The 18,636-nt window shown below is 36.9% G+C and overlaps 1 protein-coding gene across 1 annotated transcript in view; it reads left to right on the top strand.

Annotated features, from left to right (window-relative positions):
* The window catches only part of LOC106884230 (transmembrane anterior posterior transformation protein 1 homolog), an 81,643-nt gene that overhangs the window by 16,483 nt on the left and 46,524 nt on the right, over positions 1 to 18,636 (top strand). The gene's annotated exons all lie outside the window — the stretch shown is intronic.

Raw genomic sequence — 18,636 nt, 5'->3', positions numbered from 1 at the left:
TAACTTAGCGGTTCAGCAAAAGACCAATAGAATAAGTACCAGGCTTTAAAAAAATAAGTACTAGGATTGATATATTTGACTGAAAATCATTCAAGGCAGTGCTCCAGCATCGCTGCAGCCTAATTATTGAAACAAAAGATAAAAGGGAAAATAAAACATGGTATATAATGAAAGCATTCAAACATTGTCACTATCTTTCCTGATTGTATTGAATTTCACATAGAAATTTTGGTCCTCCAAAATCCTCTTGGTGTATAAGTTGACTTACCTATTTTGGTCTGAAAATTTGGTATTGTCTGTCTGAAAATTTGCTATTTTGTTTGGAGAAAATGTTTTGAGGGGCTACCTTTCAGCCTGTAATATTTTTCTCAAACGAGATTTATGTGATAAATTTGTGAACTCTTCATCTAATTAACATATCAATTTTTATTCACAATAGAGATTTTCTTGGCCACACGCATGCACACACACACACACACACACACACACACACACACACACACACACACACACACACACACACACCATATTTTTTAGCATACGGATCAGCATAGTATATAATATAAACATTCAAACATTGTCCCTATCTTTCCAAATCATTCTGCATTTCTCATGGAACTTTTGGTTCTTTAAAGTTGTCTTGGGATATAAGTCAACCTACCCCTCCCCTCCTTTTTTTTTTTCCACTAATTGTGGTCTGAAAAATTCAACTTGTATAGTGGAAAATATGGTACATTCAGAATCCCTTTCATGTAAGTTTTCTCATAACTGAACAACTCTTACAGGAAAATTATATAAATAGGCACAGGCGTGGCTGTGTAGTAAGAAGCTTGCTTCCCACTCACATGGTACTGAGTTCAGTCCCACTGCATGGCACCTTGGGTTAAAATCTACTATAGCCTTGGGACAACCAAAAGCCTTGTAAGTGGATTTGGTAGACAGAAACTGAAATAAGCCTGTCATCTATATGTGTATGTGTGTGTGTATTGAGGTGTTTGTGTCTGTGTTTGTCTCCCTACCATCACTTGACAACCAATGTTGGTATAGTTATGCCCTCATAACTTAGTGGTTCGGCAAAAAAAAAAAACAATAGAATAGGTACTAGGTTTTGCAAAGAATAAGTCCTGGGGGCAATTTCTACAACTAAAACCCTTTAAGTCTGTGCTCCAGCTTGGCCACAATCTAATGACTAAAATATACAAAAGAATAAAAGAAAATCTAAAAGACGAAATAAATGATTTCAATTTAGCAGTAGGAGCATTTGTTTTTATGTTATGGTCTGTATATAAGGAGTTACATTATCAAATATGGTGATTGTCACAGCTAGCCATGTGGGTTGAATGAATATATTTTTTCTCACTGCTACAGGTACAAGGTCTGAAAATAAGTAGGAAGGGACTAGTTGATTACATCGCCCCCCAATGTTCAGTTAGTACTTATTTTATCAACCGTAAGAGGATGATAGGCTAAGTTGACTGACTGTGGTGGAATTTGAACTCAGACTGTAAAGCCAGAAGAAATGCTGATTAGTATTTTGTTTAGTGTGCTAACGATTATGCTAGGTAGCCATGGTTGGATAGAATGAACATAGGCACAGGAGTGGCTGTGTGGTAAGTAGCTTGCTTACCAACCACATGGTTCCAGGTTCAGTCCTACTGCGTGGCATCTTGGGCATGTGTCTTCTACTATAGCCCCGGGCCGACCAAAGCCTTGTGAGTGGATTTGGTAGGTGGAAACTGAAAGAAGCCCGTCGTATATATGTATATATATATATGTGTGTGTGTGTGTGTTTGTGTGTCTGTGTTTGTCCCCCTAGCATTGCTTGACAACCGATGCTGGTGTGTTTGCGTCCCCGTAACTTAGCGGTTCGGCAAAAGAGTTTGGTAGAATAAGTGCTAGGCTTACAAAGAATAAGTCCTGGGGTCGATTTGCTCGACTAAAGGTGATGCTCCAGCATGGCCACAGTCAAATGACTGAAACAAGTAAAAGAGAGTAAAGAGAGTATTGTTCATATCTTGTTACTGATACTGAACTATGTTCCTCAGTTCCGAAGAAGTATAATTCTTCTTTGTAACCAATAGATCCATTGTATAATTGATGACCGTTTTGTGTTATCATGATGTCATATGTTTAATTTTCTCATATCTTGTGTAAAGAGTATCTCCTCACAAAAAGTTTTCAGTAGTGTCTTAATGATCCAACTAATTAAGTTAAGACATTTCTTACAATTTATTTAATTTTTATCTTTTACTTGTTTCAGTCATTTGACTGTGGTCATGCTGGGACACTGCCTTGCAGGGTTCTAGTCAAACAAATTGACCTCAGGACTTACTATTTTTCTTTTTTAAGCCTAGTACTTATTCTATCAGCCTCTTTTGTCGACTGGTAAGTTATGGGGACATGAACACACAAACATTGGTTGTCAAGTGGTGGTGGGGGGGACACACACACACACGCAAAGACACACACACACACCACACTCGCAAAGACGCACACACGCACTCGCAAAGACACACATGCACTCGCAAAGACACACACGCACTCGCAAAGACTCACACACACACACAGAGAAAGACACGCGCGCACACACACACACACACAATGGGCTTCTTTCAGTTTCTGTCTACCAAAACCACTCACAAGGCTTTGGTAGGCCTGAGGGAGCCATGAGGTTGGGAAGCAAGCTTCTTAGCACACGGCCTATACTAAATTAAACAGGTTTCTGCTGCAGAGATTTTCTGACAGTGTGAAAAGAAAAAAGAAAAGCCTCCTTACTTATCATATAAGGAGTGATACTTAGCTATTCATGAACTTTGTCCTAGTTATGTATTCTCTGTCATATTTCTATTGATTTGGTAACAGCTGTCATTAAGCAAAACTCTTAAATATGAAATACAAGAGATAAATGAAAGTATGATAGTAAAACTTGTAGTTTTTAAAATGGGGACTATATTTAACTCTTTGACATTTAAACTATTCACATCTGTCTCAAATATTCCACCTGTTTTATGTTCAAACAAGATCTTATCTCTTATACCTACCTTACAATGTCATTCTAAAAAAACTAAATAATCACTTGAAAACCAGGATAATGCATAATTAATTCAAAACAATGTGAATAGATAAGTATTAAGTATCATTTTTGAAATAGCAAATCTGAATGTTTAAAGAGATAAGTCCTCAATTTTAAGTTAACATATTTAAACAAATGACAGAGTAGCCATGTTCTGAATGTGAAACATAAGACCAAAGTGCCAAACATGTTGTATCTGTCCAGTTTCCATTATCAAAGTACAGTAATCCCTCAACTATCGCAGGTGTTATGTTCCAAAATACCCCATGATGTGCCCTCCATGGTACAGTCAGCCAATCTGACCAGTTAACCTGACGACACAAAAGTATCACAGGCAGTTAGGAACCCAGAGGACATCATAAAACTGAAGAAAGACCTGAATGAAATATACAAATGGGCTAACAAAAATAACATGTAGTTCAATTCTATGAAATTTCAGGCACTCCACTATCAGTTCAACACCAGGCTAAAATCGGAATACACTGGACCAGAAGGTAATACGATTCCAGAATCAGAGTCGGTGCATGACCTAGAGGTTCACACGAGCAATGATGCAACATTCTATGTGCATATTACCAAGATGGCAATACTGTGCAGGCGAGTGGCTGGATAGATTCTGAGGACATTCAGAATAAGGAAAAGGAAGACCCTGCTACTCCTATGGAGGACTTTCATTCTCAGCTGCTTGGACTACTGCTCCCAACTATGGTTCCCAGAGAGTGTGAAACAAACTGTGGAACTCGAAGCAATCCAGCGCCAATACGCAAAGTAGATTGACTTGATGCAAAAGATGGGCTACTGGGAGAGGCTAAAGGAGTTGAGTCTATTCCCTGGAGAGAAGACAAAGATATGCAGTGATATATATTTGGAAGATCTTGGAGGGTTTAGCTTGCAATTTTGGAATTGACAGCTTTATCAATCCTTGAACTGGACAGCACTGCATCATACTAAAGATCCCGTCTTCCTCATCTAAAATGACACATTACTACAATAGTCTGGGTTTCAAGGGCCCGCAATTGTTCAACATCCTGCCAGGCAACTTTAGAGATCTACATGGTGTTGATGTGCAAGTTTTCAAGGAACATCTGGACAGGTTTCTATCTGAGATACCAGATGAACCCACATCACGGCAGGAGACACAAAGAAGAGCAGCTCTGTCCAACTCGCTACTTCACCAAAAACAACACCAAGTAACTATAGGTAGTGCACCAGCATAACCTCAGCCACCGGCTGAAACCAGTAGAAAATAAAAGAATATATATGTATATGTGTGTATATATATATATATATATACCACTGGTGGTAAATTAAATTTCTAAAATTTCTTTTGCTGCCCTTTGATTAATAATGATATATATATATATATATATATATATATATATATATATATATATCATCATCATCGTTTAACGTCCGCTTTCCATGGTAGCATGGGTTGGACGATTTGACTGAGGACTGGTGAAACCGGATGGCAACACCAGGCTCCAGTCTGATTTGGCAGAGTTTCTACAGCTGGATGCCCTTCCTAACGCCAACCACTCAGAGAGTGTAGTGGGTGCTTTTACGTCTCACCCGCACGAAAACGGCCACGCTCGAAATGGTGTCTTTTATGTGCCACCCGCACAAGCCAGTCCAGGGGCACTGGCAACGATCTTGCTCGAAAATCCTACGGGAGCCAGTCAGGCGGTACTGGCAATGGCCACGCTCAAAATGGTGCATCTCATGTGCCACCCGCACAAGAACCAGTCCAGGGGCACTGGCAACGATCTTACTTGGCTTGCCGGGTCTTCTCACGCACAGCACATTTCCAAAGGTCTCGGTCAGTAGTCATCACCTCGGTGAGGCCCAATGTACGAAGGTCTTGCCTCACCACCTCAGCCCAGGTCTTCCTGGGCCTACCTCTTCCACGGGTTCCCTCAACTGTTAGGGTGTGGCACTTTTTCACGCAGCTATCCTCATCCATTCTCACCACATGTCCATATATATATGTGATGGTCTTCTTTCAGTTTCTGTCTACCAAATCCTCTCATAAGGCTTTGGTCAGCCTGTAGCTATAGTAGAAGACACTTTCCCAAGGTGCCACACAATGAGACTGAACCTGGAACCATGTGGATGGGAAGCAAGGTTTTTATGGCACAGCCCAAAAGTTAACATAAAATCTTGATAGGTTTTAATTTAGCTCATTTTGAAACTGCAAGTTTATATCATAGAAATGAGGGTGATCCCAGGCAGCATGCCTGTGAGCTAGGGGATGGAGCTTATTTGGCTACAGCAAGTGGTAAAAAGAATCTCTCTGGAGGTTATAGTACTTGGAAAGAGAAATTGAGTATGTTCTAATGATAGGTAGAGAAACCAGATTCTAAAATGCTCTCAATGTCAATCATAGAGAGAACTCAACACTATGTTAGCAAGTGGGGATAGAAAGAGGAACAAACAGAATAATAATGATAAATGAATGGTGTATGTATATATGTGTGTGTGAATAGAACTGTTTGTTTCAGTTCAGCTGAAAATAGAACTTACTTATTTTAGTGGTTAGCATAATAAAGAAATCAACTGTGAAAACAAATATTTTGACTGTATTCACTTGTGCAGAACAATTGAAAGCATTTTTAGGATTTAGAGGAGGTTAAAAAAACGTTTTGATATAACATATATATATATAGACAAATATTACATTTGTAGATCATGAACCTTTTCAAGTACAATTGCAGTGATTCAGCCACTCAATATACATACAATTGACATACTTAAAAAGATAATTTCCAAACATGACAGGACCAATACATAATTTTACAGGACAAATGCTTATTTTTTTTTTTTTTTAATCTAAATATTACAGTAAAAAGAATATATCATACACTGAATTCTACCCAAGGAAAAATATCTGTCATAAATCTAAATGCCAATATACAGCTGGATATTTTCAAATACATATTTTTCATTAGTTTGTCAAAAATTTATTTTATTTAATCCTTTAGCATTCAAATTACTCTGTCATATGTAATTCTTAATCAATCACATTGTTTTGAATTGATCTTGCATTATCTTGTAATTTCAAGATTTTGACAATGTGGTTGTTTAGTTTTAATATGACATTTTAAGATAGATATAAGAGGCCAGATTCAGTCAGTTTGAACATAAAACAAATAGAATATTTGGGCCTGATATGACCAGTTTAAATACTAAAGGGTTAAGGAGGGGAATACATTGGGATTGGTTTGTCTCTTTTGTATATTTAGAACATTTGTTTGGTAGCTGAAGAATTTTTGTTGACCCATTCATATACAGAAGATCTGTTTAAAGAATTCCATTCATAAATTTAACCCATTTACATTTAAAAAGTTTTGCTTTTTAAATTAATATGCTACAAAGCAGAAAAAATAAGCTAGTTTAGTATCTTCAGCTTAAAATAGCTAAATTATTAGTTTGTTTTAAGAATTGGCTGATTTTCAAAAACTAATCTTAGTATCTGGGTACATATATTTGTTTTTACACATGCATGTACACGCGCGCACACACATACACATTATTGCTGAGTGTGTATATTTAGTTATAATAGCAATATCGGTAACTCGGTCGAACTGATGTTTTTAGTTAGTTACCAAGCAGTTATCTGGAACCAGAATGGAAATATCATTGAAGTGGAACAGTTATGAATAAGATGTATACGTCTTTAGAAAAAAAGATAGCCAGTCTTGATTACTATGATGTATGTTGCAATCAATGGGAAAATGTGTTCCTATCACACTAGATTTTATTATATTTTGTAGTATTCTTTGTAATTTAAGTTATGTGTGAATGAATGTTTTGAATTTTCAAAAATTGTATGTTATTCATGTGATAAGAAGTTTACTTGCTAATCACATGGTTCTGGGTTCACTCCCACTACATGGCATCTTGGGCAGGTGTCTTCTATAGCTCCAGGCTACCCAAGGCTGTGTGAATGGTTTTGTTTGACGAAACTGAAAGCAGCATATTCTCTGTGTGTGTGGGGAGGTGTATCTGTGTGGAGGGGTGTATCTGTGTGTGTGCACATGTGTGTGTTTTTGTGTTTGTCTACCACTATTGCATGATAACTGGTGTTGGTTTGTTTATGTCCCTGTAACTGAGTGTTTGGCATAAAAGATCAATAAATGAGTACCAGCTGATTCCACCTCTGGTTTGGACCTGAAAGTTTTATCACTTAAAAACATGTTTAAATGCTTTAAAAAATGGTAGTCAGTGGGTGAAAGATCAGGAGAATATGGAGGATGTGGTCAAGTCTTGTATCCCAAGTCTGTGAATTTCTGCAGCGTCATTCTTGCAACATGTGGCTTTGCATTATCATAGAGCAGAAATGGGCCACACTGAATTACCAATGCTGGCCCCATTTTTTGCAAGTGAGCATGCATTTCAGCAAGTCGATTGCAGTAAACTCCGGCTGTAATGCTCTAATTGGCTTCCAGAAATATGTAATGGACAACACCAGTTGTAGACCACTAGACAGTCACCATAATCTTTTGCTGACACAACTTTGGCTTTGGGAAATGTTTGGGGGACTCATCACAATCAAGCCATTGACCTGATTGTTTACGGTTATCATAAAGGATCCACTTTTTGTCACAAGTGACTATTCGGCCAAGAAAAGGATCATTTGTGTTTCGCAAAAAGAGCATCGAGCAAACTTCAAAAAACCGAACTTTTTGATTTTCATTGAGCTCATGTGGTACCCATTTATCGAGATTTTTCATCTTACTAATCTTCTGCAGATTGCATGAGACCTTTGCATTATCAACACTAAGTGCCTGAGATATCTCTCTGACACTTTTATTCAACAATTGCTTTCAATTGTTCATTGTCAAGACTGCATGACCATTCTCTACTTTCTTCATCTTCGAAACCACCTTTGTACTGTGCGATCATTTGTGGACCCCTCTCCTCATGCTCTGTTGATATTGGCAGCAGTTTCGGAGGCATTGTGCCTAAGCTTAAACTCATGCAAGAAAAGTAAGCGAAGGTCCTTTTTTGTCATATTTATAATTAAGGGTGCCTATGCTTCAAGAATGTTTTCTGTCTGAAATAAGTAGAAAATTATTAAAGAGCATACATCAATTATTAAGTATGTTGAAATTCACCTCAAATATAATTAAAATACTATAAAATTGCATTTCAAAACACAACACATAAAGCGGCCATTATTTTCAGAACAACCTAATACTTTTCTACATTTAAGAGATGAGGAATTATGTACATTATTTACATTTGACGGATATTTGTCCTCATCTTGTTTGTTGTTAACACGTTTCAGCTGATATACCCCCCAGCCTTCATCAGGTGTCTTGGGGAAATTTAGAACTGGGTTCTCATTCCTAATGTATTTTTTTTTTGTTGTGTTGTTATCCAGGTCACTGCCTGGAATCAAACTCGGAATCTTGGGGTTAGTAGCCCACACTCTTAACCACTATGCCATATGCCCGTGGGCAATTATGGAGTGAAATTTAGGGCTTATAAATCTAATATTCTCCTATCCTTCCTTAATACCGGTTCCCATATGCTATTCATATCTGCACTCAGTCTGCTTAGTAGGTTGTTCTGTCCTAGCATATGTGTTGCTTCTTTTAGTTTTCGTATTTTCCAGTGGTGCTCTCATCTGTTATTTTAACTTCATCCCACAGGGGGAGGTGGTCTCCATTTTTCCATACATGATCAGCTATATCCGATTTATCAATATCTCCCCATGTCACAGCTTTGTGATGTTTCTCTACCCTTATTTTGAGGGGGTGGCATTTTTCGCCTTTATATAACCTACCACAGCTGCATAGGATGGAGTACACGCAGTTCTTGGTCATATTCTCTTCTATTGGTAGTTTTACTCGAAGGAGATATTTGTGAAGTGTTGTATTACTTTCGAATACTGTCTTACCACACAGCCACTTCTGCGCCTAAAATAATAAAATGAAAAATATTTTATATATATATATTATCTATTATATATATATTATTTATATATATATATACATATATATATATATATATATATATATATTATCTATTATACGCTTTCACAAATAAACTTGCAAGCATTTTAGAAACTTCAAGAAAACTATAAGGGGATGCTGAAGCATATAGCTCTGAGTGCACAATGTCTTATAGCAGAAACAGCTTTAAGCTAATGAAGTACATTGCATAATTTCCTTTTCCTTTGTCATTCATCTAATTTTATATGTTTAATTTCATATAACCTGTTTTCTGTGTATATTTATTTTTGTGTATTTGGGCTAATAATGAGGTGTTGAGCACTTACTCTCATTTACCCACTCGCACGCACACACATACACAACCAGCTTCTTTCAGTTTTTTTGTTTTCTACCAAATGCACTCACAGGGCTTTGGTCAGCCTGGAGCTACAGTAGAAGACACTTGCTCAAGGTGCCATGCCATAGAATTGAACCCAGAACTATGTGGTTGGGAAGCAGACTTCTTATCACACAGCCATAATGGAAATATCTATGTAGCAAATGTATGAAAATAAGAAATATTTGCTGCACATTTGATTGATAAACTTGAAACACTCTATTTCTTGACACAAATAGGTACATAAATATTGATCTGTAATAAAATTTATTGATTTATGGTAACTTTTATTGATACTTGGTATATAGATGTATATTTTTATAAGTGAGTATTTAAAATACTCCTTAATAAACTACGCTTGTGAGGACTTGTTGAGGCAAGTAAAATCGTTGTCATGGCTGATGACTGTACCACCTGATTGGCACCAGTGCCAGTGGAAAGTTAAAAACACCATTCAAGTGTGATCGTTGTCAGGGTCGCTGACTGGCTCCTGTACCAGTGGCATGTAAAAACCACCATTTGAGCCTGGTTGTTGCCAGTGCTGCCAGACTGGCTCCTGTGCAGGTGGCATGTAAAAAAGCACCATTTGAGTATGGCCGATGCCAGTACTGCCTCACTGGCCCTCGTGCCGGTGGCACGTAAAAGCACCCACTACACTCTCGGAGTGGTTGGTATTAGGAAGGGCATCCAGCTGTAGAAACTTTTCCAGATCAGATTGGAGCCTGGTGTAGCCATCTGGTTCACCAGTCCTCAGTCAAATCGTCCAACCCATGCTAGCATGGAAAGCAGACGTTAAATACAATGATGATGATGATGATTTGGGAAACACAACTGGAATTAAGGATGGTATTCTGTTTTCAAGAACAGGTGCCATAGTGACTGTTCTACCTAGTAAAATTGTCTAGTCACAATTAAAAGTAGATGGCAGTGGTGGTGGGTATTAAATTACGAAATGTTGTTGATCACTATATGTTTTAATAAATAAACCAAAGATGATTGCCAAGAAAAGTATTAGTTAGTCCAATATCTGTTATAAATAAACATAGAAATAGTAACACTTGTCTGTTGAAAGCAAGTAAACTAATCTTGCTGGTTAGTTTGTTTTGCAGTGGTTAATTATTGTGTGTGTGTAAATATATAATGGTATTATATAAGATATATATATATATGTATATATATATATATATTTATGTATGTATATATTTATTTATATATATATCTAGAAATTTTATCTTTTACATGTCTTAGTCATTTAGACTGTGACCATGCTGGGTCACCATTTTGAAAACTCTAGTTGAATGAATTGACCTCAGAATTAAAAAAATTTTTTTTTTTTAAAGTCTGGTGCATATTCTATCGGACTCTTGCCAAACTGCTAAATTACAAGGATGTAATCACACCAACATTGGTTGTCAAGCGGTGTATGTGTGGTGGGGTGAACAGACACGCATACACATATATTCATGCAATGGGTTTCCTTTAGTTTTCATCTAGTAAATCCTCTCACAAGGCTTTGATCGGTTCGAAGCTATAGCAGAAGGTATTTGTCCAAGGCGACAGGCAGTGAAAATGAACTGGGAATCATGTAGTTAAGAAACAAACTTCTTACCACACAACCACTCCTATATATAATAATATTATATAATATATTATATATAAATAATACACACACACAAATTATTTCATAGTTCTATACATGTGCTTGAATACTTGTTACCTGTAACATTAGAAGACTATTTATTATGTGTTAATAATACATGTATAGGTGTTATTGAATTTGTTTCTGTGAATGTAGACATTCTGTGGGCATTGCACATTACTTGTCTGACAAGTGCTACTTTGCAACAGAAGTATTGGCACTTAGATGTCATTTGGTCATACATTTATAAATCATCCACTCTGACAAATTTGTGATTATATACATGCACCTAAGGTTTGTATATTCAGCATCAGGTATTTATGTATTTTTAAAAATTAAGAATAAAATGATAAAATTGCTGCATTCATTTTGTATTGTATATCTACACTAGAGATTATTGTAAATGTTGAATAAGTTTAGTTACAAAGTTTCACACCTACACAAGTGTACTAGTATAGCAAGCTTTCAGTTTATTTATAACATTTCTAAAGGTAATAGACTATGTGTTTAAAGTATTCAGCTTGTAATTGTAAGGGGCTCATATTTCAAATCCTGTTGGCTTCTGTAAAGAGACTTCTTTGTAAGATTCATAGTGAAAAGTCTGCTGAAACATTTAAAATATCTTTTATCATTCATCTTTTATTTGTTTCAGTCATTAGACTGTGGCCATGCTGGGGCACTGCCTTGAAGAATTTTAATCTAATGAATCAACCCCAGTACTTTCTTTCTTAAACCTGGTACTTATTCTTTCGATCTCTTTTGCCAAACTACTAAGTTATAGGGATATAAATACACCAACATTGGTTGTCAAGCTGTGATGGGGAACAAATGCAGATGCACACACATGCACTCACAAACGCACACACATGCACTCACACTCACTCTCACACACACACTCTCACACACTCTCTCACACACACACATACACTCTCACATATTGATAGAATGATTGATTGATTGATAGAATGATTGACTGATTGATTGATAGAAAGAGTGATTGATAGAATTTTCATAATAAGGACACCAAGTTAGGGTTGAGATCAGGATATCCATGTATATACTATATACAGACATTCCCACATATACCCATGCATATATTACATCATGAAGAAAAATGTTTTCTTCAGGTAACTGCAGCCATGCTGGGGCACTACTATGAAGAGAGTTTAGTTGAACAAACCAAGCCCAGTACATTTTGTTTTCTTTAAGCTTGGTGCTTATTCTATTGGCTTTTTTTGCTGAATTGCTAAATTATAGGGATGTAAACAAGTCAACACCAGTTGTCAAACAAGGAATGGGGCTGGGACAAACATAGAAACAAAGACATACACACACACACACACATGACAGGCTTCCATACAGTTTCCTTTTACCAGATTCACTCACAAGGCATGAGTCAGCTCAGGGTTATAGTTGAAGAAATGTGCCCAAGTTGCCACACAGTGGGACTGAACCCAAAGCTTCTTAACCACACTGCCATCATGCACCTATAACAGTTATTTATTTTTTTTGCACCTTCAAGCCCAAACGTTGTAACCTGCTTGATAGAGGTCTCATAAACACTTTTGATATCTTGGTCATCATATTCTGCTTGGCTTCATAATCAAGTGGTTGCAGGTGTTCGATCCCACTGTGTAGCCCCTTTTAGTATCTTCCATAATCTTGGGTCAATGCAAGATTTAAGAGATGAGTAGCACTTGTTCTTCAATGGTACCCTTAATCTATCACCTAGTTTAAAACTATCACCTAGCCATTGAAAGAAGCATATTCTGTTGTTAGCATTTAATCCACCCATAGCCAGCTCAAATATTCTACCTGTTTTATGTTAAAACTGACCAGATCCAACCTCTCACACCAACCCTACAATGTCGTTCTCAATATAGAGAAGCACACCATTGAAATCTTGAAGCTACAAAATAATGTGTGATTAATTCAAAGGAATGTGAATAAATAAACAATACATTTGACAAAATAATCTGAACACTAGAAGGTTAAATCAGCTACATCCAGCCCAATTATTATATCTATTTTATGTTCAAACTCACCATATTCAACCGCTCACACCTACCTGACAATGTCCTTGTTTAAAATAAGTAACAACATCATACAGTAACATTATATCACAAAGCTATGAAATAATGCATGATTAATTCAAAACAATGTGACTAAATAAGCATTACATTTGACAGAATAATCTAGATACTAAAGGGTTAACTCAACCCCCTGGTTCGAAAATGACTCCTTCTTGTTGCCAGTCATGATTTCTATTTTTTTTTTTTTTCCAGCTTTTTCCTTTCTGTAAGACTTATAAGTACTTCACTTCTTCCTCTGACTCAGCTCTAAAATGAAGTTATTTAATAGTTGCAACATCATCATCATCGTTTAACGTCCGCCTTCCATGCTAGCATGGGTTGGACGATTTGACTGAGGACTGGTGAAACCGGATGGCAACACCAGGCTCCAATCTAATTTGGCAGAGTTTCTACAACTGGATGCCCTTCCTAACGCCAACCACTCAGAGAGTGTAGTGGGTGCTTTTACGTGTCACCCGCACGAAAACGGCCACGCTCGAAATGGTGTCTTTTATGTGCCACCCGCACAAGAGCCAGTCCAACATGTTTGTAACAACTCTTCTAAGACAGAAGTCCTCAAGCATTGTACCATGGACCAACACACGGCTTGGATCATTTGGTACTGGGCTGCACAGAAAGAATATTTTAAAATTTTGTTGATATTTTATTGACTGTCACAGTCTGCAGGATGTTTTTTGCATTATAGATGTATTATATATGCAATAATTAAATTATAAATCATGCACTTTATTATGTATTGTTATGCATGTTATGCTTCAGTCCATGGGAAAATTATCTTTCATGAAACTAGTCCGTGATGCTAAAAAGGTTGGGGACAGCTGCTCTAAAAAACAATCGTATAGAAATCTATGGACTGAAAATTATGTTGCCTTTGTGTCTGAACTGTTCCTTTGTTTTTTCTAATCATTAATGAATGACTTTACAATATTTAAATTACCCCCCCCCCCTCTCTCTCTCTTGCACTCTCACACACACACACTCTTGTATGCTTTCTCTCCCTTTCTTCCATCTTTGACTTTTCATTCATATACTCTCTCCCTTGGTTTGCATTTTATTTCTTCTGCTTCATCCCCCCCACCCACCCTCTCTTGATTTCTTCTTTTTATCTCTGTTACTTCTCCATCTTTCTCTCTGCTCCCTTTTACTTCTTTCTCTCTCCCTACTTCTTGTTTCCTTTTTATCTATCTCTTTTGCTTTATCTTTCAAATTTTCACCTATTCTTTTTCTTTTTTGTGTTTCAGTTTTTCTAGTTTTTATCCCCCCCCCCTACCACTTCTTTCTCCCCTTTCTCCCACTTTTTTGTCTACTCATTGTCTCTTCATTCTTTTTTTATTTCCTATTTTTTGTCTCTTTTCTACTCTCGCTATTTTCTCTTTCTTCTATCTTTTCAAGTTACTTATGTCTCTGTGTCGTGCCCTTGAGATCTTGTCAACTATCTCAGCTATCTCTCCCATATTACAGATGTGTGAATTACAACATCTGTCTTACGTTTAGCCTCTGATGACAACTTACCTGTGCTACCACTTATATAAATACTTTTATTATATCTTTGTGCACATACACATAAGCACAGATCTCCTTCAATGATTAAGTTTGGTTTGCTATTACAAGGTCCTGTGTTCAATTCCTCTGTTCAGGACTTTGAACAAATAACATCTACCACAGCTTTAGGTACACCCAGGCCTCATGAATGAAATTTAGTAAATAAAAACTGTGAAATCTCATCAGATAGCTTGTCCTTGTTAGTTCAAAGATCCAGCCCTGCTAAGCACTGTGTTGTGCTGAGTCTGCCCAAGGATTTTTAAAAGTACATATGCCTGTGGGATATACTACCCACTACATTACATAATACAATGGGAAGGTTTTTTTTTTTCATTTATTAAACAAATAGGGCACTTGTCAAAGTTGCTGGGGTGATGTGGAGTCTGTTCTCACATTCAAATAAGTGTTCAATTAAATACTCTCACAAATAAACACGTGCATGGGTTCATCATCATTGTCACAATCCTCTTCGCCATTGAATTGTGTATATGTAAATGTTCGTATACACAATCTCTCTTTCTCTCTCTCTCTCTCTCTCTCTCTCTCTCTCCCCCCTCTCTCTCTCATATGTTTATGAATATTTCACGTTAGAAATATTTCCAAAGTATTATTTGACAATCACTTTAGTGAGAAAGAATATATTCAATCTGATTTTTTTTTCAGTAATATCTGCATTTTATTATATTATTTACACAAGAAAGGTGAAGAGCTGGCACAATTGTTAACTCTCTGGGCAAAATGCTGCTAAGCATTTTGCCCATCTTCATGTCCTGAGTTCAAGTTTCACTGAGGTCGACTTTGCCTTTCATCCTTTCAGGGTCAAGAAAATAAATACCAGTTGAGTACTGGAGTCAATGTAATTGACTTACCCCCTCCCTCGAAATTTTTGTTACTTATTCTATCAGTCTCTTTTGCCAAACCATCGAGTTATGGGTGTGAAAACAAACCAATACTGGTTGTCAAGTGGTGGTGAGACAGACACATACATTTGTATGGCAGGCTTCCATACAGTTTCTGTCTCCTCCCAAATTCTCTCATGAGGCATTGGTTAACCTGGACTACAGTAGAAAGCACTTGTCCACTTGTCCAAGGTGTCATGCAGTGGGACTGAACCTAAAAACTACATGGCTGTGAAGTAAACTTCCTGACTACACAGCCAGTGTTATTTTTTTTCTTTTTTTTTTTCTTCTAAGATGGCATGATCTGATTTCAGAAATATTTGGCTGCTATTTCTAGCATGTTGAGTGACCACATAGAGGCTTGTTACTTGTTAATACCATTGTTATGATTAATGGTTTTAGTGACAGTATTTCATTCTTGATAGCATAAATATCTTCGTGAGTTAAGGCTAACTATTGAATATGCATCCTTCCCATAAAATTTAAGCCAGTTTTTCTAATTGATATACAATCTCTTATATCTTACTAACAATAGATTGTATGTGTTTATGCATGTAAGTGTGTGTGTGTGTGTGTGCACGTGCGTGCGTGAGGGAGAAAGATTTTTTTTCATTGGAATATCCATTTTTCCATGTTTTGCCTGGGTCAGATGGAATGCATTGAGACAAATTCTTCTGCAGCTTGATACTCTTCCTGTCATCAATCCTCCCCCATTTCTATGCAAACACTTTGCTATGATTAGACGTGTTTCTAAATGGAAGTCTTCCCTCAGAGGGCTTAGTCTTTTTTCTCAGGGCTATAGTAGATATGCCATAGTGAAACTGAATTTGAAACCATGTTAGGGAGCAAACTTCTTAACTAAACAACCATACTTGTGCCAACATACATGCATGTATTTATATGTACATACACAGCAACAGGATACATACCAACCTGTTTGGAGCAAAGTATGACTGAACTTGAGTTCATAGGGGGAGAATGTAGATCCTAAAGTCATACACTAAAAAATTATCATTATATATGGAACTATAGAAGTCTGTAAAACCTTCAGATTTAAATAATTGATGAACAAAACAAGATGCCACTCATTATAGATGTTTGTTAGAGGCTCTCACTCTCAACATCTGAGTAGTATCTTTGAATTGGCCTAATAACTCAATTCAAATAGCCTTTTTTATCTGTTTCAAGCATCTCAGTATGGGGCTTTTTTTTTTTTTGTTTCTTTACAACAACAACAAAAAAATGCATTTAAATGCTTTGCTTAACTCTTACCCATTCCTCTATAAATGTAAGACATGACTTTCTTTAGTGATTCAATTGTTACATTTAACCTTGAAAGATCATTAAGAAAATTCTACTCTTGTTTGACTTGTTACATGTTGGTGACTGTTCTACATTTTTGTTTACACCCATGCAATGATGTTTTGAAACCAATTGGTATTAAATCTTTCTGCTTCTCTCCGTTTGATGAAATGTGTATCAAAATGAGACTAAACAGCTTCTTGGCGATTGCCCTCATGGAGACCCTTCAGTTTCTCCATGGTCTGTACAATTGATAGTAGTTAGAAATAGAAGTAAACAAAGTCTTGTTATCAACCATTCATCTTCTTCATTGTCTTAATGTCCAATTCTCCATCCTAGTATGGGCCAGCTGAGACTAACTTGAGCAATTTTTTATGGCTGGATGCCCTTCCTGTCACCAACTTTCACTTGCTTCCAAGTCAGATTCTCTGTGTGTGCGTGTGTCCGGTCTTCCAGACAACAACCTACTCAGCTGCTGGATGTGTTTTCATGTCAGATGTAAACACCAAGACAGATGTGCCAAAACATCTTCTACCCATCCTTGTGGTACTTCATTAGGGAAACTGTAAGTGCTGAAAGTATTGTTTTTGTATCTGGGGTTAGTACTCATAATCTTTTGCAGACCATCCCAGACTTGTGACGTTGATGTAGCTGATGCCAAATCCGACCAAATGTAGATGGTTAATGTCTGTAGAGAAAGACATGGTCTGTATTACTTGCAGTAGAGTGAACTCCCACTAAGATACTTAATGACCAGGTGATGGTGTTAAACCAAGCAATGTGCTAGACCTGCTATCATTGATTATAACTGATAATTAAAATAGTAGGAACTAAACCTGTTTCGTACACTTAGTATGCTGGGAGTTTTGAACTGCTTCGCTCTGCCCTCATTATGTATATATCATACTTATGTGAGTTCAGTGTGAACTTGAATATAATGCAATATCTACATTTTGTATCTAAAATCAGTAATATATTTTATCCGCCTGTTTTTTTGGTACATTCAAGTATAATACCACCCACCAGTCTTGACCTTGATGTTTTGTTTTAGATTTCTCACAATATATAAAAGAATTCAACATATGTACACACATGCTCATACACACACACAAGCACACTCACAAACATTTATAAATATATTCAAAAGGTGATCATAGTGCTAATTTTTAGATTAGAGAAAAAAACTCTACATACTGATATTTTGAATTGAGTTGTGCACCTGAGAGTATAAATATATATATAGCTATATGATGGTTGAGAAGCTTTCCTCCTAATGAAGTGGTCTTGGGTTCAATCCCACTGTGCAGCACATTGGGCAAGTGTCTTCTACTCTAGCTCTGGTCTGACCAAAGCATTGTGAATGGATTTGGTAGATGGAAACTAAAAAAGCCCATCTTATGCATTAGATACCACATGGGTGGTTGTAAACGAGCATCGTCATCATACAGGCAAGGTTGTTTGTTTTCAGTCTTCTGTGAAAAGCATGTCTAACTACAGGAGATATTACCTTGCTTGGAAACAGGTGAGGATTGACAGCTAGAAGGGCATCCAACCAGAGGAAACATGTCTTGTGGTGGAAGAAAAGGAACTTCTGATTCCTGAAAAAAATAGAACAGAAGAAATTGTTTTGATTTGATAAGGCATTAAATTGTATCTCAGAAATACAAGCACTGGTTCGATTTCACTTCTTTAGGTGAAGTTGCATGGCTCAGTGGTTAGTGTCAGACTCACAATCATGAGGTAATGAGTTCG

Source organism: Octopus bimaculoides, chromosome 2 (genome assembly GCF_046866305.1).
Source record: "Octopus bimaculoides isolate indiv1 chromosome 2, ASM4686630v1, whole genome shotgun sequence".
NCBI lineage: Eukaryota > Metazoa > Mollusca > Cephalopoda > Octopoda > Octopodidae > Octopus > Octopus bimaculoides.
The sequence above is the reverse complement of the archived record's forward strand: the minus strand, read 5'-3'. Positions and strand labels throughout refer to the sequence as shown.